Source organism: Panthera pardus, unplaced genomic scaffold (assembly GCF_024362965.1).
Source record: "Panthera pardus isolate Hobbes unplaced genomic scaffold, ASM2436296v1 HiC_scaffold_12, whole genome shotgun sequence".
NCBI classification, from domain to species: domain Eukaryota; kingdom Metazoa; phylum Chordata; class Mammalia; order Carnivora; family Felidae; genus Panthera; species Panthera pardus.
The window spans coordinates 106410459-106431864 of NW_026526677.1; the positions used below are offsets into that span (position 1 = coordinate 106410459).

Here is a 21406-nt window from a genome sequence, read left to right on the forward strand (position 1 = left end):
AGCCTTGATCCATGGGTAAGGGAACTGGAAAAGCAACAATGACCAGATACTTCATTTGAGGTACAAATAATTTTAGAAAATATTCTAAAATGTCACTTTAAAACTTTTTTTGTATTTTCAGATTTTATAATTCCTGACACATTGTTCAGTATGAAATATTCTACATAAGCATAAACTGGGCAAAACAGTAGAACCAAGTAAAGAATTGAGAGATTGATTCTGTCAATTTACAGGACTTCATCTTCCCCGCAAAGGATTAACTGGATGTGTTATTGTATCTTTTCAAATGCACATCTGTTTTGTGTGTGTGTGTGTGTGTGTACACACAGTGGTAGATTAAGCACATGCATTTGCCTCTCCTGTCTCCCATATTCCCATCAAAGTAACAAAAAAGATCTTGTAGAGAGAATGTGAGAAAAAGCGTCATCAGCTGGCCAAAAGTGCTGAGACATTTCTGAAAGAGAAAAGCAGACAGATGACCTGAAGAGAAAGCGCAGAGAAAACTGTAAGCCAGGGCACAAGAAATGAGCATGTGTCTTCCCAAGGTGCCCTCCCCACCCCCAAGGGAGCTCACACTCAGTCATAAATAAGATGATGGGCTGTGGGGCCACCTCCAGTGGCCTCATTAAAGAGCCAGATGCAGTGCCTAGAGACAGCTGGGCCCCTTCCCTCCACATGTGTAAACACAGCTTGGCAGCTGGGACTTTTGCCCTCAGGCTAAAAGCCAACGTGCTGCCCACTAGAAAGCCAGCTCTCGGCTCAGAGAGTGTTCTTGCTGAGGATGTTGTGGCCAAGAGGAGATACTGAAGAAATTCTGAATGTCTATGATAAACTCAGACTGGAAATCATCAGACTTCAGATGCACCCCCACCTGGAAACCTCTGGGTTCCCAGATCCCCTTGTTTGCGCTTTGCCCACAGGAAACCCTGCAGGGAGGCCTTCCCGCCTCCAGACTCCACCTGCTTCTACAACCACCGCTGTTGTCATTCTATTCCAGTGAAAAAGCGTAGAGAGACTAACGCAAAACCCCCCGAAGAGGAAACCCACACAAGCTACCAGATACTAAATTAAGGTGTTGGTATAGAAGGACAGCAGGGAGCCTCAGACTTGTGAGAACAAACAATACAAAAAGGGAGAGCCTTAGAAAAAGAAATAACTGAAGCTGAAGAAAAAAGACAACCTAAGCAGTTAGCATATTAAACAAACAAACAAACAAAAAACCTAGTGATGCACACACAGAGCACTCACATCATTAACACCTATATTAGCCAATCAATACAATTAATATTTAAAACAATTTTTAAATTGTGCTGAGTGCTTTATATGGATTAACTCTTTTAATCTTCAGAAGGCTTACTTATAATCACAGAGCCAAATATAAGAGCAATAAAAATGCTAATTCATATCAGGAGAATTTATAACCTGCATTCTTTTAAGACAATTATAGTTTGTGATGAAAAGTAACCATCAGGGGCGCCTGGGTGGCTCAGTTGGTTAAGCAACTGACTTCAGCTCAGGTCATGATCTGACGGTTCGTGGGTTCGAGCCTTGTGTCGGGCTCTGTGCTGACAGCTCAGAGCCTGGAGCCTGCTTCAGATTCTATGTGTGTGTCTCTCTCTGTTCCTCCCCTGCTCATTCTCTGTCTCTCTCTGTCTCACAAAAATAAATAGATGTTAAAAAAAAAAAAGAAAAGAAAAGAAAACCGTCAGACAACATGAAAGAGTTGTTGGAAAGTAAAAATAAAAATGTCCAATGGAATTGCTAAATAATAATATAAATACGATGGAAGATCGAGTTGGTTACCTGGAAGATAAAGGAAGTGAAATGACGTAGAATATGAGAAAAAATTAAGATGTGGAAGGTAACTCAAAGAAATCTAATACTTCTCTAAAGGCGATTCTAGAAGGCATAGGGGTTGACCATGGAGAAAAATAGTCAAGAAAGTGGTGAAATAAATTTCCTTACACTAAATAGAGTTTTTAGATTGACAAAACCCACCAATTACAGGGCAGGGAAAGCAAACAAAAGTACATCTAGGCACCCTGGTGAAATTGTAGAATTCTAAGAACAAAACAAAAATCCTAATATAATATATATACACAGAGTGTATACTCTGTGCTCAAAACTTTTCTAGGTCCTTGTGATAGATCGATGAACCAAACAGACCAAACCCTGCCCTGGCGCATCGTTAGCAGAATGTATTCCAAGTTACTGAGGGGGGAAAATCGATCTTAGAATTTTAAACTTGGCCAAACTGTTAATCAAATTTGAGGACTTAAAAACAATTTTAGACACTCAAGGCTCAGAAAGCTTACTTCCCATACAAAACAAAACCAAAGTTCCAAGGAGTAACCCAACAAGTTGTAATCCAAGAAAGACAACAAGAAGCTGTGGTGAGTATGACCCAAAGGAAGTGACAGAAGCAAGGAAAGGAGGAAAGGAATGGAGGGAGGAGTGAGACTCCATTAGTTATTCAAGTTTAGAAGAATCTCATTTAAGCCACAGAAGTTCAGTGAAATAACATTACATTTCCTTCTCAATGGAGGTTCATCTATACTACTCAGTTGTGAATCATAGCTGGCCGTTACAGAGGACCTATGTGCCTGGCACTGTGCTGAGTGCTTTATATGGATTAACTCTTTTAATCTTCAGAAGACTTACTTATAATCACAGAGCCAAATATAAATACAGTAAACCATAACCATGTATATATTCCATGTGTATATATCTGTATCCATATATACTTATGTATATGTGTAAATCTATCCATAAAAGAAAAACTTAGAAGTAGAGCCTATCACATGACTGGGAATCAAGAGTGCCTTATCTAAATAAATAATTCCAGATGTAGAAGTTTGAGTATTATTTAAAGCTACAAAGAATATTTTAAAATATAGTTTTCAGAAAAATGAGAAATATTAACTACTGAAGTGAATTACAAATAATGGAGCTAACACACATTAGGAGATAGAAAAGTTGGGGGAAAGTATAAATATTCTTCCTTATTTTTCATAGATGGAAGTCGGTAGACACTTTCCAAAGCTGATGAATTGAGAAACAACTGTAAGCATATTATTTTCAATTACAATAGTAAGTACGACGTGACAGGAGTAGCTGTTAACAGTGCTTGTGTTGGGAGTGTCAGCCTGGGCAGGAATGGTATAGAGATCGCGTTCATTTTATACTCTTCTGTACTGATACACATTTTTCCTTATTATATGCATGTAAAACTGCTATAAAATAACAGTCACCTACTTCAACAATAGTAAGTACGTTAATTTTTTTTAAAGAGTGAAAAGCTAAAGGAGCCTTTTCTAGGGGCACCTGGGTAGCTCAGTCGGTTTAGCATCCGACTCTTGATTTCAGCTCAAGTCCTGATCTCATGGTTTGTGAGATCGAGCCCCGTGTCAAGCTCTGTGCTGACAGCATGGAGCCTGCTTGGGATTCTCTCTCTCCCTCCCTCTCTGCCCCTCCCCTGCTCGCACATGTTCGCCCTCAAAATAAATAAATAAACATTTTAAAAAATTAATGAATCTTTTCCAGAAACGAGGCAATAGTATTTAAGTATATGTACTTGAAAGAGAACTTGCTTAGTCATTGTTGCTAAATGTCTTCAAAGGCTCATGATTGTTTTAGGAAAAGTGTCTTAGGTCAAAGACAGCTTAACAGGGTTACCTGGGTGGCTCAGTCAGTTAAGCGTCTGACTTTTGATTTCAGCTCAGGTCATGGTCCCAGGGTCATGGGATCGAGCCCTGTGTTGATTCCCACGTCAAGCACCACGTTAAGATTCTCTCACTCTTCCTCTGTCCCTCTTCCCAGCTTGCATGGTCTCTCTCACTCTCTAAAAATAAGTAAAAAATAAAAAATAAAAAGTTACAAAAAAAAGAGCCTCACATATTATCTGCTTGTCTTTTTTAAGTTGAAAAGAGAAAGTTAAATCCACTCTCCAGCTTTTGTCATTTTGAATTGGGAGAAAGTTGCAAGTATCATGTGTCCTATCCTTGTCGATCCTACAAATGGCTCAAAAACTGATGAACTAAATACTTTGAACTTTCCAAAAAGGAATTCATCACTGAGGATTACTCCTCTGCCCAACTAGAATAAGATGCAGTTTGTATTAAACAACATTCTCTAACAGTTAATATTTATTTACTGAGCCAGGGAATGCGGTGGCATAGGGGACAGAGCAGGGGGCAGAAAGTCTGTCTTTCTCAGCTGTGTCCCCAACTATGTAGTGACCTGACCACCACTTCATCTGTAGCTCCTTCATCCATAGACAGCAGATAAAACCACTCTCCTCGCCCCTTCATATTGTCCCTGTGAGCATCAGAAAGGACCAAAGGTAAATCCTTTGAAATACTGAAATAGTGCCCTGAGATTACTATGTAGTATCATTTGGATGATAGAACATCACAAGTGGAAAGAAGTTAGAAATTATCTTCTTTAATTCACAGTTTCGGTCTCTCATCTATTACTTGCTTAGAGCCCCTCCACATATTATTAATACTCAACAACAGAATTTCACTTAGAATTATAGCCTTCTGGATTGCATCCTCTTCTAAAGTTACAAGGAATCGTAGGCTATTCATGCTGCAAGGGACTGCTGCCCTAAGATAAACACAGGACAGTGACCCCCCCAAGCCTTGGGTTAAAGCCTGTTCCCCAGACTTCCAGTCCACAGCTCCTTCCCATGGCCATTTATGGATAATTACAGTCAATAAAGTTCTATACTGCCCTGACAAGAGTATGCTAATTGTTTTCTGTTTTTGTGATGTTCAAAAGATGTACCCTTCCTTAAAAAGCAATTATGTGGCAAAATAAACTGAACAAAAGAAAACATAAAGAAGAAGGGAAAAAATTTAAAAAGTAATTATGCTTGAAAAAAAATATAAATACACAGATGCAAATCTATTCTCTAAAACTAAGATTGAAATATCAGAACAATTAGGCAGTTAGTAGTCAAATTAATTACCAACATTCCAGGAAAACTGGACATCATTTAGTCCTTCACACAAACCCATGGAAGAGAGGCAGAAGATGTAAATGGTTAACATCACCAGATTTTAAATCAAGACATGGGTTTGAATTCCAGCGCTGCCATTTACGAGATTTGTAAATTTTATGTAAATTTTGAAAATGTTCTCAACCTCCCTAAGCCTCAGTTTCCTCATTTATATTATGGGAGTAGAAATAATTACTTCTTAGGGTTGTTGTAAAGATTAAAAATTCACATAGTTCAATAAATGGGACCACTTATTATCACTTGAGATTTTTAACAATTTCTTTAAAGTTTTATTTTTACTTATTTGACAGAAGGAGAGAGAATCCCAAGCAGGCTCCACACTGTGTGCGCAGAGCCCAATGCAGGGCTCAGACTCGCCAACTGTGCGATCATGACCTGAGCTGAGTCAAACGTTTACCGACCCACCCAGGCACCCCTGTCACCAGGGATTTTTGCAGGTGAAGAAACTAGAGCTCACAGCTGTCGTTTGCTCAGCTAATAAGGGGTGGAGACAAAACCGAAATCCCAGTCGTCCAACTCCGTTCTTCCCACCTCCCTGCGCAGTCTCTCTAGCCAACACTTTGTGAACCTCACGGGAAATATCCCCCTGTGACCCCACCCCCCCCCCAGTGCTCCGCTTTTCCACACCCAAATGGGAGGTTTCCGTCCTAAGTAGGACAGCTCTTTCGGCCAATTTGAGATGACATGGCCTTCAAGTGGACGCATCTCTTTTGGCCTGCCAAAGGGAGTCACTTGATTCTTTCAAGTTCGCAGCCCTCGTGTGCTGGAGAGGAGGTGGGGTGGGGGGTGGCTGCCCATCTGTGTCACACAACCCTCTATTGTACTCTTATCCCTCCTCACTGCCCCTGACCTTGTGTCCCTCCCGTGAGGAGGCACGTGCCTTCAGTCTCCCTCCCTCCCCCCCCCGCCCCCCCCCCCCCTCAGTCTCAGGCATCTCCAGCCAGGATTGGGAAGGCCCTCTCCTTCTTCAGCCTGGTGTCTGGATGCTGGCTCTTCAGCACTCAGATCCTCTCTCAGTATCCTAGACAAGTCTGTGAGGGGCCCCATGCAAATTTGACTTCCCCCATCCTACACATTCTGGTTGTCCCTGTCTTTTGTGTTTTTATTTTTGTGGCTTTCAGAGCCCAGTGGGAGCTGGCATGTCATTAGCACTCCATAAATGTCTGCTAGGAAAAGTGGGAAGGAAGAAGGAGGAGAGGGAGGAGTCAGTGCTCTTGTCACTAGAGATTCTGGACAAGGTGTCACAGTGAGGTCACCTTCCTAGGTCCAAAAGCATAACAATATTTATACATTTTTAAAATCTATTTACTTATCTATATCTGGAAATACTGATAATAGAGATATCACTTTAATTTTAGTCTCAGACCTCACACTTAAAATTTCGGAGAGAGTGTGTGTGTGTATGTGTCTGTGTGTGTAAATCAGAGTTGGACTTTAGACTGTGTGAGTTGAATTGCAAATACGAGTGGAGTCCAAGAGCCCTATCTTCTTGTGCCTCCAAGCTGCTGTGTAAACCTGGCTGAGCCACACTTTCAAAACTATTAAGAGGCACCTGGGTGACCCATTTGGTTAAGCGTCTGGCTCTTGATTTCAGCTCAGGTCACGATCTCATAGTTTGTGAGTCTGAGTCCCGCATTGGGCTCTGCACTGACAGCATAGAGCCTGCTTGGGATTCTCTCTCCCTCTCCCCCTCCCTCTTTCTCTGCCTTTTCTCTCTCTCTTTCGAGCAAATAAACATTAAAAAAAATTTTTTTAACCATTAAAATGGAAGCAATTTTAACAGATGCCACCATTACAGGATTGTCATGAGGAATAATTGATGATGCATTCTAAATGGTCAATTATTAATAAACCCATGAAAAATAATTATTGCACTATCCACATTTTCACAACGCTTGTTGGTGTTTATGGGCCGTGTTCTACCATTTGAGTTTTTTCTGCTTGTCCATCCTCCCTGGCTCAGTGAATACCTCTAGGATTCATGCCACCCTGTCCCCGCTAATTTTGCTTCTGAAGTGACCTTAGAATCTGTTCCTGGCCTCTCTGTTCACACTCTGACTCTCCTCTTCTTTTACTACTTCGCACTTAGACGCAGTGACCTCCTGACACTTACACCTGCATTTTTAATGATCATTCTTCGTTGTGTCTGCTCCATCCTAGGACATTTATATACATTCAGCCTGCCTTGTATCCCGAGAGTACACAGAAGCTCAGCTTTCAGCTGCAGCTGTCTTGGAAATTTCCTTCAATATTTTTTTGCTCTCCAATCTGTGGGCATTCTATTCCAGCTCCTAACACCAGTTGCAGAGTCTCCTGGCTTTGATCACCTGGGAGGATGTGCTTCTCTCTCACTCCGCATTCTCTTTGATCTAATGTCATTCTTATTCGTAACTCATATCTGCAGCTGTGGGTAAAATTATGTCCACTGCCCCATGCTGGCCGTGACTGACTGATTTTGGCCCATCAGCCTACTCATCATGTAAAGGAGAACAGGTGATGTCTGTCATTAATGTGTTGTTCCGAGACTCAAATTGTAACTTGGTATTCTCTGATTCCACTGCCAACAGCAGAATGTCAGTGTGGTTGTTCAAGGTTTTTGTGATGTGGCTGGTATGAGGCACAAAGGACCTTTGGCAACAGAAGGCTGGGTTGGAAGGAAGACAGAAGCCAGCTGTTTGGGAACACCCACCAGTGGAATGGAAGGTTGACAGGGAGGAATTGACCAAGGATCATAGGCCGGCCCTGGAGAAAATCAGATGGGGCACAGGCAGGAGGGCTCAATAGTCTCAGCCACTAATCCAGAAGTTCTTGGTTCTGCCATGGTAGTCAGCCAGCCCGGCAGCAAGTGGTACTCTTCAAGTTTTTACCTTAAAAAGCATATACATAAATCTTTGCTAGAGACTCCATTCATTCCTTCAGTGAATAGTTAGACACCAACTACATACCAGGCATTGTGTTAGGCATTGGAAAAGGAAAGCCAGTGTGGTGACTTCCTTGGCAAGCTTTGTTAAATAACTTGGCATGGACCGTTCTTCTTTATTGTCTTGTCAATATTAGAACGGGTTTTGGACCAGGAGATGTGGCTTCTAGCCAATGCGTTTATGCAAACAATTCTCAGATGTGCCACAAATATGTGCCCAAGATAACATTATCGTCTTCATTCCTGCTGTGGGATAATGACACAACTTTTCAATAAAAACAAATCCTTCGTAGGCAAATAACAGAAATACACATTGTGGTTTCTGGATGTTTTGAATTTTCCAATCAGTTTTTTCAACTGGCCATTCCTCTACATTCAGTTAAAAACAAAATCCCAGGAGGGCACCTGTTGGGATGAGCTGTGTTGTATGGAAACCAATTTGACAATAAATTTCAAATTAAAAAAAAAAAAATCCCGTCTGGAAACTTCGATAGCTAATCATCACAACACAGTTTTCAACAACACCCCCATGTGTTTATGCTGTCAAGAATACTTGGTGTCCCACCATGAAAGGCTTACATTCTTGTTGAGCTTGCTTGGTTGGTAACAGCAAGATTGGTAACAGAAGCAAAATCAAACAACAACAGCAAAAACCTAGTCTCTTTAGAAGAAACTAGTTCATATCACTAAGAATCCGTGCCCAGTGAGAAAGAACACCTACCTAAATAAAGAGACGTGTCATATTCTTGGCTTGGAAGACACACATTGTAAAGATGTCACTTTTCCCTAATACCAATCTATAAATTTATTATAGCCCAATAAAAATTCTACTGAAATTCTTTTGGAACTTGGCAAAACCATTTTAAAGCTTAGAAGAATAAAAAATATGCAAGGAACATCTGAATACGAAAGGATATTATGGAGGACCTGGGCAGTTATTTAAACTGTGGCGTTGGGTGTCTGGGTGGTTCAGGTGGTTAGGCATTTCACTCTTGGTTCTGGCTCAGGTCATGACCTTGAGGTTCCATGAGTTCAAGCCCCACAGCGGGCTCTGCACTGGCAGCGTGGAGCCCTCTTGGGATTCTCTCTCTCCGTCTCTCTCTGCCCGTCCCCCACTCGCACTGTTTCTGTCTCATAATAAATAAATTAATTAAACTGCAGTATCTACTACCAATATACTGCTGAAGGAAGAGACAGATGATCAATAAGATATTGAGCACAGAAGTAGATCCAAATACGAATGGCATTTGGTTATATAATAAAGTAATGAAATGTGCTATTCCGACATCTGGCTAGTCTTTTGGAAAAATGACAGAGTTGGTTCCCTACCTCAAACGTCCAGATGAAATAAATATTCAAAATTTTTTTTAAATCATAAAGTATCAAAAACTTTTTTTTTCGATGTTTATTTATTTGAGAGGCGGGAGGAGGGGCAGAGAGAGTGGGAGACACAGAATCCGAAGCAGGATCCAGGCTCTGAGCCGTCAGCACAGAGTAGGACGCGGGGCTCGAACCCATGAACCTCAAGACCATGACCTGAGCCAAAGTGGATGCTTAACCGACTGAGCCACCCAGTACTGGAAACTTTCAGATGAATGTTTTTACTAGTTTTCAGTGAACGGGGGCTTGAAGCCTGCCCCTTGGCTGTCCAGGCATCAGGCTCCCCCATCCAAGGGAGGGATTTCCCCGCTGTGCATGGCCTTGGCGTGACAGAGTACGCTGCCTCCTACTTTAGGAGCTGGAGGAGACAGGGCCCCCTGCAGCCAACACGTAGTGGCCTCGTGGGGGAGCCCCCTGTGACCTGCTGAAGAAGGAAGTGTTCAGGACTGGTTTTGCAGATGGTTCCTACCTGATCGCCGACACTAACACAGTTACTGTTGCAGTTCACCCACTTAGGGATGGCCTAGAAGGACAGTTGGAAGGAACATCTTCCCAGGGTTGGAACTCTGGCCGGGTCGGAGGAGCACGTGGCTCTTGATCTCAGGGTCGAGAGTTTGAGCCCCCTGCTGGGTGTAGAGATTACTTAAAAGGTAAATAAATAAATTATAAATAAATAAATAAAACAAAATAAAATAAGAATGTTATTCTTAAAAAAAAAAAAAAAAAAAAAAAAGAACTCTAAGTAGTGTATCTCCTCACCCACCTTCCTGAGAGGAGCAATGGCCTGAGGGTTTAGAATCCAAGGGAAACAGGCTTCAGTCAAGGGACACATTAAAGATTCCCCTGAATTGGAAAATGAAGTTCTCACCTTGCCATTTTTTGGCACACAGAAAAGAAAGTTCAAGTGTAGGCTGGGTGATTAATTCTGACTATAAAGGGAGAGAGAGGGATTGTAAAGGGAGAGAGAGGGATCGTAGAGGGGCAGAAAGGTGTTCCCCAGATATACCTCCTTGTAACACCATGCCGGTGCTAAAAGTCAGTAGGGGATGCTTGTAAGAGCACACAGGCAGGCCTCTGATCCTTTGGAGATAAAAATTTGGGTCACTCCAATGAGTAAAGAGCCCCAACCAGTTAAGAACAAGTGGAGGACAAAAAAATCAGTTTTGTTATTTCAAGATAGCAAAAATGTATTTTGTCCTATGAACTCCAGGGAGCAGGCCGACCAACTTGAACCTGTCAGTATGTCTCCATTTTAGCCACAAAGTCTGTTCAAGGTTCAGAGAGGAAGACACATTTTCTTGCTTACCAGTAGTTCTGCAGGCGGATTTTTACCATCTGCTACTTTTTATCTTGCTCTGTCTCCGGCCTCCCTCACCCCTGCTTCCTGTCCCTGGCAGTCCTCTCCCTGCCCTACAATACTTCGCAATTCATAGTCCCTTAGGTCACCAGGTGGTTTCCACCTCTAAAACTTGCACCTTGTGCTCTTCCTCCTCCCTCCATGGCTCCTCACCTACTCCCATTTGGGGTTCAGCCACATCGTTCTCTCAGAAGCCTCTTGAGTATATATGCCCAACAGAACTGGTGACTGGGTTCCTGTTTTCGTCGGAGTACCTGTAATACTCCATTGGTACTGTGGGTTTATGTGTTTATCTCTACTTACCAGATTTACCTTTAAAATCCCCGAGTTTGTGGGAATGCAAGCTGGTGCAGCCACTCTGGAAAACAGTATGGAGATTCCTCAAAAAGCTAAAAATAGAACTACCCTACCACCCAGCAATTGCACTACTAGGTGTTTATCCAAGGGATACAGGTGTGCTGTTTCGAAGGGACACATGCACCCCCATGTTTATAGCAGCACTATCAACAATAGCCAAAGTATGGTAAGAGCCCAAATGTCCATAGATGAATGAATGGATAAAGAAGATGTGGTATATAGATACAATGGAGTATTACTCAGCAATCAAAAAGAATGAAATCTTGCTATTTGCAACTATGTGGATGGAACTGAAGGGTATCATGCTAAGTGAAATTAGAGAAAGACAAATATCCTATGACTTCACTCATGTGAGGACTTTAAGAGACAGAACAGATGAACATAAGGGAAGGGAAACAAAAATAATATAAAAACAGGGAGGGGAACAAAACATAAGAGGCTCTTAAATATGGAGAACAAACAGAGGGTTACTGGAGGGGATGTGGGAGGGGGATGGGCTAAATGGGTAAGGGCACTAAGGAATATACTCCTGAAATCATTGTTGCACTGTGTGCTAATTTGGATGTAAATTTAAAAAAATAAAATCAAAAATAATAAATAATAATAAACCTACATCCAGCAAAAAATAAATCAAATCCCAGAGTTTGGCACAGAGAGTGGCACAAAGTAGGTGCCCAACAACGCTGGTGAACCATACTGATGAACCGCCAGTGTTAGAGGCAGCGGAGAATGAACTGACTTTCAGCTGGAGACTTTAAATGGAGCAAATACTCCTCTAAGTTTACTCTAAATAACTAAAGCTTATGTCGAGCACTTAAAAAGAGCCAAAATTAATTCTGTTCTTTAGAACGTGTAAAATATAACTATTTTTTAGATCCAGTATTTAAGGCGGAAAGGTTAGGTCAGCTTACAGGCCTGCGGGTCCCAAAAGATCATAGTAACAACAAATCATCCCTTTTCTGCCTTTGACCCTGACCTTGTGACTGTCCTTTCTCTCTTTTGTGTAAAGGGCAGGAGGCAGTTGTGCAAGGAGACAATAGCAGTGCATTTTTCAGGATCAGCAGCTTCGGTGACAGTTAAAGCTTGGAGGAGTTCAGTCCTATTGGTGTAGGTCACAGTTGCCATTATCATTACCAACTTCAGTCACTCGCTGATTGAGTTCTTCCTTTCCCCCAAATTTTCCTGGGTCTGCTTTGCTTGGTAAATCCACTGTATATTAAATTTTTTGAACATTTATTCATTTTTGAGAGAGAGAGACGAAGCATGAGTGGGGGAGGAGGCAGAGAGAGAGAGACACAGAATCTGAAGCAGGCTCAGGCTCTGAGCTGTCAGCACAGAGCCCGGTGCGGGGCTCGAACCCATGAACTGTGAGATCATGACCTGAGCCGAAGTCGGACGCTTAACTGACTGAGTCACCCAGGCACCCCAACCCACTGTATATTAATAGTATGTGAAATTCTGGGAAATTTTCATTTTCCTTCTTTTTTCCTCAAAGATACTTTTTTCCAAGAGGCCCATTTGTTATCAGCCATCATTGTCAAAGGATGTTTAACATGGCAGGAGTCTTGTGATTTCTCCAAATGGTCCCTATTTTCTCCCAAGTATATTTCAGGTATTGTATCTGGTTGGCCTGTCTAATTTTAATCATGATTTCATTGGGCATGAGGCTACTCAGAGCAAATTAGGCACCTTTGGGAAGCTACATTAAAGCTTTGGGAATAGTACAAGTGATTTTGTGCACTAAAGCAGTAATTTACCAAATGTTACTTAGCTATCTGAGAAAAAAATTGCAGAGTTTTTCCTGGTATTTAATTTGTTTCCAGGAAGTTATTCAAAGGGAGGATCTGAGCTAATATGAACAAATGGGCAACCTTAGATCTTACCTGTTCTAAAATCAGTACTGTTGCCTAATTAAGTAAGCATGTACAACAAATGTACTCACAGACACAGACCTGGCTCTCTGAACACAGAAAGGTTCTATTTTTCTCTGCAAGGAAAATAACCTAAAGAGAAATTCTGCTTGCCCCTCATGAATTCTCTCAGGGTTAATTTTTTTTTTTTTTACTTAATACATCAAGTAATAGTTAAAACATGCATTTTTAATCTCAGGGTACCACATATCAGGGATCTCTTGTTCATAGTATAATCTTGAAACACATTCACCATTTTAAGCTGAAAGGTCAATTTCATCAAAATAAAAGAGTGGTCCTTTAATGACTTTATATATTACCCTTCCCCATTTCATTATAATCACCAATGAATCTCCAAACACTGTACAACCTCAATGGAATTTCTACCAATCAATTCCTTTATTTTTTCTTAAGATTTTATTTTGAAGTAATCTCCACACCCAACGTGGGGCTTGAACTTACAATCCTGAGATCAAGGGTCGCATACTCTACCACATGCAAGCCTACCAGGTGCCTCTCAGTTCCTTTAAAATAATCTGAGCAAATATTTGTGGAGCATTAACTGTGTGCCAGGCAGTGGGCCAATCAATGGAGGAAAAAAAATGGTGACTGTAACAGACATCATCCTTATATTCGTGAAATTTACAATCCAACTAGAAAGACTGATTTAACAGGTCTTCATATAATAAATGTCTAACCAAAACTCTGAAGATTTGAGGGTGCTTGATTGGCTCAGTCGATTGAGTGTCCGACTTCAGCTCAGGTCATGATCTCATAGCTTGTGGGTTCGAGCATCACGTCGGGCTCTGTGCTGATAGCTCACAGCTCGGAGCCTGGAGCCTGCTTCAGATTCTCTCTCTGTCTCTCTGTCCCTACCCCGCTTAAGCTCTTTCTTTCTTTCTCTCTCTCTCTCAAATATAAAATAAAAACATTAAAAAAAAAAAACTCTGAGGATTTTGATCCCAGTAATATACTGCATCCATTCAGATCAAGGTCCCCACTGACCTTCAAATGGCTAAATCCAACGGTCAGCTTTCAGTCAGTCTTACTCAGCTCCTCCAAAGTATTTGACACCATCAATCACATCTTCCTTTTATAAACATTTCTTCAGTTGGGGCACCCGGATGGCTCAGTTGGTTGAGCATCTAACTCTTGGTTTCGGCTCAGGTCATGATCTCACAGGTTTGTGACATCAAACCCCTCATCAGGCTCTGCACTAAGAATGTGGAGCCTGCTTGAGATTCTCTCTCTCCCCTCTCTCTTCCTGCCCCTCTCTTTCTCTCCCCATCCCTTTCAAAATAAATAAACTTAAAAAAAAACATTTCTTCAATTGATTTCCAGTTCTGTGGTAGCATTTATGGCTCCCAAATTCATATTTTCAGCCTCACTCATTTTTCTAAAACGCCCCAATCAAACACGCCCCAGACTGAACCACGAATCCCCTTCACCACTTCACAGAACCCACCTCTTCCTTAGTGTTCACGCTTTTACCACATGGAACCCATTCATTCAGCTGATCAGGCCACAAATCTTGGAATTGTCCATAGCTTTTCTTTCCTTCATACTCCTCATTCAAGTTAACAGAAAAGCCTGTTGGATTTACTTTTAACCCATATCACAATTTCACCACCTCCCACCACCTTCATCGCTACTGTCTTAGTACCAGCCACCATTTTCTATCCTCTGGATCATGCTAATAGATTCCCAACTGATCTCTTTCATTCCTCTCTTGTTCTATTCTTTGTACAGCAGTCAGAGAGAACCTTTTAAAACGATTATGTTATTTCCTTGTTTGTATCCTTTCACACTTAGGGTAAAACCCTCAGGGTAAAACCCTCACCGTGGCGTATAAGGCTCCACGTGATCTGGTCTTCATCTGCCTCTCTGCTCACCTTCCTTCCTACTCTTCTTGATATTTCTTGAGTTTGCTCAGTACATTCCCACTTTAGGGCCTTGGCATTGGTGTCCCCCTGCTTCGGATCTTATTCATTTGGATATTATGATGGTTCTCTTCAGTTCAGTTCACACGTATCTCTATTCAAATGTCAACTTTTCAGAGAGGACTTTCCTTACTGCTAACTTAAACTACTGAAGCAGTGTTCCCTCCCCATCTCTTTCTCTCAACCTTCTTGGCTTGCTTTGTTTTCTTTCCACTTATTACCCCCTGACACTGCCTGTGTGTGTGTGTGTGTGTGTGTGTGTGTGTGTGTGTGTGTGTTCATTGTGTATCTCTCCTATTAGGATGTAAGATTGAAAAGCACGTGGAATTTTGTCTCATTCACTTTTGTGTCCTCAGTGCCTAGAACAATGAGTGCCTGGCAAATTGTAAGTACTCTTCAAATCCGGTATATATGAGTGAATGTGATGATGGTAAAAAAAAGGAAATTTACAAGGGATGATAAGATCATACATGGATGTAACATAGAATGAGGTATCAGACAAGGAAGCAAATATGTGTTCTGGTGAACATCTATAAATAGAAAAGGCAGCTGTGCAAATGTGGGTGACAGAGTTCTCTAATGCTCTCAAGACAGTTGCACACCCCTCCTTCTGAGCTGACCCATGTGGGGTAAACATAAAAGCTCTACTGAAGAAAAATGTTTTTCATGTATAGTTTGGTTTTGCTTTTTCCCAGAGAAATGTGACCAGCAATATCCTGTTTATCTGTGTGACAGATCTGGTAGGTAGTTGGACACGAGAGATGAAAGGAAAGGAATAATACCAGTTTTGTCTTCGTGAAAAGGCAGTGAAATGGAGAGAAGTCTTGTGACATACCCAGCATGATAGCAACAGAACTAGACGTGTAATTGATCCTCCTGATTTATTACTGATCTCTGCTTCCAGAACCTCAGGGGAGTGGGGGAGAGACGTTTCTGCAGATTTGTCCAGAGTGGATATGTTTTCTCTTATATCTCCTCAGCCCAAACCACCACCTGTAATTCTCATCATGACTCCCTTAAGTTCTAAAGTGTGGGAAGTGGCCAGGTATGAGGAGAGAGTACGTGCTCTATACATATTTGTTGAATTGACAAATTAGTTGGTAAGAGCAAAGGGAGTAAGAAAGCAGGTTCTGTGGTGTGTGTTCACATGTGCACAGGTGCAATTCCCAGTGATTTGGACATATGTGAAGGAAAGGAATTTAGGAGCGCCTGGGTGCCTCAATCAGTTCAGCATCCGACTCTTGGTTTTGGCCCAGGTCATGATCTCACAGTTCATGAGATCTATCCCCGTGTCAGGCTCTGCACTCACAGCGTGGAGCCTGCTTGGGATTCTGTCTGTCTCTCTGCCCCTCCCCCACGCTCACATGTGCACTCTCTCTCTCCCCTCAAAATTAATAAACATTAAAAAAAAAAAGAAAAGGGATTTGTAGCATAAACAGAATTGAAATCTATGGAATTGGGATGCAGGATTGAATGGAGAATTTACCTAAATTTCTCTGGCTTCTGTGTTTTTACTCTTAGTGACCTCTCAACTATCGGATTGCTCATATTTATGTCAAAGTATCTTCTAAAGTTTATAAACAAACTATATTTGTCAGGTATAACTTTATTGGTGTCAGATTTCATTGTGTAATGTGTAAATTCATTCATGTTCTCCCACTGCAGTACAGGTGTATGATAAGATCAAAATGACAGTGACAAACAGATGAGTTTGATGTGGCCTGCAGAATTCCTTCATTCCATCAGTGTAGGTGTAGACAGTCACCGGTCTGATGCCCCAGCCACAACATGGCATCTGACATTTCTTTCCCTCAGACATTGGCCCTCAGGCTGTTACTTTCTGTGTGCTTCTCTGTCTCAGTGTCTCCGTGTTTCTGCCCCGTTTCACTCCCAACTCTTCCAACCCTTGTTCTCTTCTGGCCATTTGCCCCCAGTGTCTGATGCACAATATGTTCTGTTCTTTCCTTTATGAGACCTACTGGAGTACCGTGGGGCCTATGGGCAGTGCCGGACCTCACAGTTCTGTAATAACCAGCTGTGGCACAAATACTGGAACCTTGTGTTTGAGAAATTAACTCGGCCTTGTTTCCTCCTCAGGAGAAAAGATGGGGGGTGATGGACGATAATGCTAAATGGCTACTAAAAAGCTATTCCCAACCCTCTTGTCCATTTGTACCCTTAACTCTACAGCCTGAAAAGCAGGATACTTCTCCATCTTTCCTTGCATCTAGAGATGGCCCTGGGACACAAGGGGAGCGTGCTGGTGGAGAGAGAGGGGTGCTGAGAAAGATTCTGCTTTCCTAAAAAAAGGAAAACAGTTGAGATAAATGTTGCCTATTCGCCTCTCTCCCTTTCTTTCTTCCTTGAATGCAGAATTGATGGCTAGAGCCACAGTGTCATCTTGTAACTGTGAGAGGAAGGTCAGGAGAATCAGATACATCAACCCTGACAGCAGTGACCTAGAGAACCTAGGCCGGTACTTCTTGTTAAGAGAGAAAAATAAGCTTTTATCTTTCAAGTGGCTATAGGTGGTCTTCCTGTTATTTATGGGTGAATGTAAGTCTAGCCTATAAACAGGTACTTCCTCACCACATCACAGCCTCCTTTACAGAGAAAATCCAGAGCTTTGTAAGCAAAAGTCTAGGGCTTCTTGGTCACCATGGAAGAGCTAAGATGTTTTTATTTTTTAATGTAGCCTAATTGGAGGATAGGGCTGAATCATTCAAGAGAAGGGAGGGATCTAATCTGAGGAAAGAAGGAGAGTCCCAAGATTGGGAAGGGTGGGACACTATCAGACCCCACAAATAGTGGGGCCTTGAGTGGCTCCCACACAGTGCCTTAGAGGGCTAGGACCTCAGACGGGTGTTACCAACGTCACCGAGTGCTGCAGTCCCAAGAGTAAAGGTAGGCTACTCTGTAGCTAAGTCTGGTTAGTAGAGAAGTTCATCATAAAGGATGTCTGTCTACCTGGCCGATGCTTGGAGACACCTGAGGAGGGACTGAAAATGGCGTCATGTGGTAAGTGGTAGAAGGAACACATGTAGCTGTGGCAACTGTGTAGACTCAGGGCCAGGCCTCCTGTTTACCTACAGGTTCGTACATTTTTGTGCAGTCTCACTGTGGGTGGAGAAGGGATGGCAGTAATACCTGACCAGCGCTGGATTTTTGTCTGCCCTAATACATAGTGGATTGAGCTAGATTTAATTTTTTAACCTTTGTCTTTATATTTAAGGTGAGTTTTTTGTGACAGTATATTCTTGGGTACTGTTTTTCTATCGAATCTTTTCATTTATCCAAACAGTTTTTTGTGATTTATCTAGTGTGTTTAGACGTTTGCATTTAATGTAGTTATGAGATGGGATTAAAATTTACCATTTTATAGTTGTTTTGTTCATTCCATCTTTTTCTGCCTCCTTTTGGATTATTGGAGTGTTTTGCTTGAGTTTTTTTGTTTTGTTTTTTTTTTTGGTTCCATTTTATATATACTCTAGACTTATTATTTTTTACCTCATTTTCAAAAAATTTTAGTGCTTACCCTAGGATTTAAATATACATCTTTAACTCATCACAGTCCACCTTCAAATAATATTATAGTACTTTGTATATTGTTTAAGAGCCTTACAACAATATATTTCCACTTCTACCCATCCGTCCTTTCTACTATATGCTATAAAAACAAAACATATTGATACAACTGATCTTTGTTTTAGATAATCAGTTATCTTTTAGAGCAGCTAAGCTAAGGAAAAATAGAAATTTATATTTACCTTCATTTATACCAGAGATCTTCATTTCTTTGTGCAGCTCTATGTACAAAATAGTATATTTCTTTCCAAAGTTAATAGAAATATTTTCCTAAAATTGTATAGGGAAAACCATTACATCATCCAAGAGACTGTTTTTCAAGGGTCATAGGAGACAGGAACTGATATCAAAGTTTCTCGTTTTCAATGTGTACATACATCAGATGGTTTGCTGTGCAATTGACCATTTTTCCTCTTTGGGAGAACTTTTTTGTATTTTTTGTAGTTGTGTATACAGTCTAAGCATTTATAGTCAAATCTCTATATAAAGTTCAAGCTTTAAGACTCTTTTGGACCACATGTCATCATTACTGCCACCGAGTATAGAAATGTTTCAAAACATGTATTTTGACTATATTGTGTAACTCTGCATTTGTGACCTATTTACATGTTAGTACCAATTTCCATTAAAATGACCTATGTATCAGGGGTGCCTGGGTGGCTCAGTCGGTTGAGTATCTGACTCCTGCTTTCAGCTTAGGTCGTGATCCCAGGGTCTTGGGATCAGGCCCCACATGGGGCTCTGCACTGAGCATGGAACCTGCTTGGGATTCTCTTCATCTTCCTCTGTCCCTCCTCCACTGGCACACGCACATGCCTATGCTTTCTCAAAACCAACCAATCAGCAAAGAATACAGCTAAGTAATATTTTTTTAACGGCCTGCGTATTAAACTAAACTAAAAGTCAGTTAAACAGGACAGAGATATTTTAAAGTCCTAAAAGCCCTGAGATCTACTGTTAGACATTTAGCCACTGAGAGATTTCAACACTATTTCCAAATTTATAGCACTTGTTTTTTGAACTGCCACTAAGAAGTGCAATATGGGGAAAATGCAGTGGAGCTTCCAAAGGAGGCCCGAAGGAGTATCATCTCCAGCCTCTGTGTTCCTCAATTCTCTGGCAGATGGCAGATTCACTTCTTTGGAATATTTTTGGGATAGAAAATGAAGAGCTCTTTACAGGCCTTATTTGTTATGGTACAACATTTGCAAATATGTAATTCACATTCTCTTGCATTTATTTGTCCTTTTTGTTTGTTTTCCTGTTGCTTTTGTATGTCTCGTATGTCATCAGTCTTACTTCAAAAGTAATATATAGCAGAAAAGGTATATACACATTTTAAAGTAGCCATGTCTTGGGGTGCCTAGGCAGCTCAGTCGGTTAAGCATCCCACTTCCGCTCAGGTCATGATCTCATGGTTCGTGAGTTTGAGCCCTGCGTCCAGCTCTGTGCTGACAGCTCGGAGCCTAGAGCCTGCTTGCGATTCTGTGTCTCCCTCTCTCTCTCTGCCCCTCTCCTGGCTCTCTCTCTCTCTCAAAAATAAATAGCTCTCTCAAGACAGAGAAAGGGTCCAAGGAGCCGCCTCTGGAGCCAGAGCTGTCGTGTCCCCTCCTCTTTCACTTCCCGTCGCAAACAATAAAGGCTGTTCCTACAGTAAAAAAAAAAAAAAAAAAAACAAGGGGGGGATGGGGCACCGGGTGGCTCAGAGGTTAAGGTTTGGACTCTTGGTTTCCACTCAGGTCATGAACTCTTGGTTTCTGACTTGGAGCCCTGCAGCGGTCTCTGTGCTGACAGTGCAGAGCCTGCTTGGAATTCTGTCGCCCTCTCTCTCTGCCCCTCCCCTGCTCGCTCTCTCTGTCTCTCTCTCAAAATAAATAAATAAACTTTAAAAAGTTAATGAACAAATAAACATTTTAAAATATAAATAAATAAATAAATAAATAACCCATGTCCTGAATTAATGGTCCTATAAGCTGTGCAGATTTAAATGCATTTTTATCTTTTTGTTGTTTCCCTTTTGGGAGTTCTGTGTCAACGAAGCCAACGTCCTGCCTGTGGGTCTCGTAAGGCCTGTGTTCCAAGTCTTACCTCCTGAGCCCAGTCACCGGTCTTATCGAATCACCGCTTCTAACGACGTCTAGCCCAGGCTGCTCTAACGGAATAGCACACACGGGTGGCACAGGAACAGTATGCATTCATTTCTCACAGCTCGGGAGACAGCATCAGGGCGTCGGCATGGCTCTGGAGGGAGCCCCTTTCTGGGTTGCCCACGGGTGCCTTCTCACCGTGTCGTCTCATGGCCGACCCGGCAGAGGAGGCAGGATCTCTCCTGACCTGTATAACGGCGCCAGTCCCGCTCACGAGAGCTCCACACCAATGACCGCATCTAATTCCAATCACCTCCCGAAGGCCCTACCTCCCCAAACCCTCATATCGGGAAGTAGATGGATGGGGGAAGGAGGACACAAACCATGCTCCATAACAACAACAACAACAACAACAACAACAACAACAACAACAACAACAAAAAGCGACCTAAAACCTAACAGGTCAGAGCTCAGAACAAAAGATTAGCAGTGCCATAACACTGTCCAAACCACAGCTGTGACCTCCACAAGCAACAGGGCTATCCATCCACTCCAGCCCAGTGCATAGGGAAACTTCCAGTTGGTTCTTTTCCATCTCACCTTGGGAGGGGATATGCCACCTTTACAGTGGCAAAATGCTTTTTTTCTGATTGAAAAGACACTTTGGTTGCATATCCATTTTTATTTCCTGTTGGGGAATGTTCTCAAATGTGGGATAAGCTAAAAATTGTGGCAATGAGGATGAGGTCAATGCTCAGTTCTGCCTATTCTGTCCCCCTCTCCAAGCCGGCATATGGCATCTAAGGAGGCTTATCACATCTCAGCCTTGGGTCCTGAACGTTCATTC

At 41.9% G+C, this 21406-nt stretch overlaps 1 long non-coding RNA gene across 1 annotated transcript in view; it reads left to right on the plus strand.

The window, feature by feature from the left end:
• LOC109278690 (uncharacterized) overlaps positions 1-11491 on the plus strand; it is a 32671-nt gene extending 21180 nt beyond the window's left edge. The window contains exon 4 of the long non-coding RNA XR_008421318.1: positions 9827-11491. This is a non-coding gene — a long non-coding RNA (uncharacterized LOC109278690). The remainder of the gene's footprint in view (positions 1-9826) is intronic.
• Positions 11492-21406: the final 9915 nt, after the last annotated feature.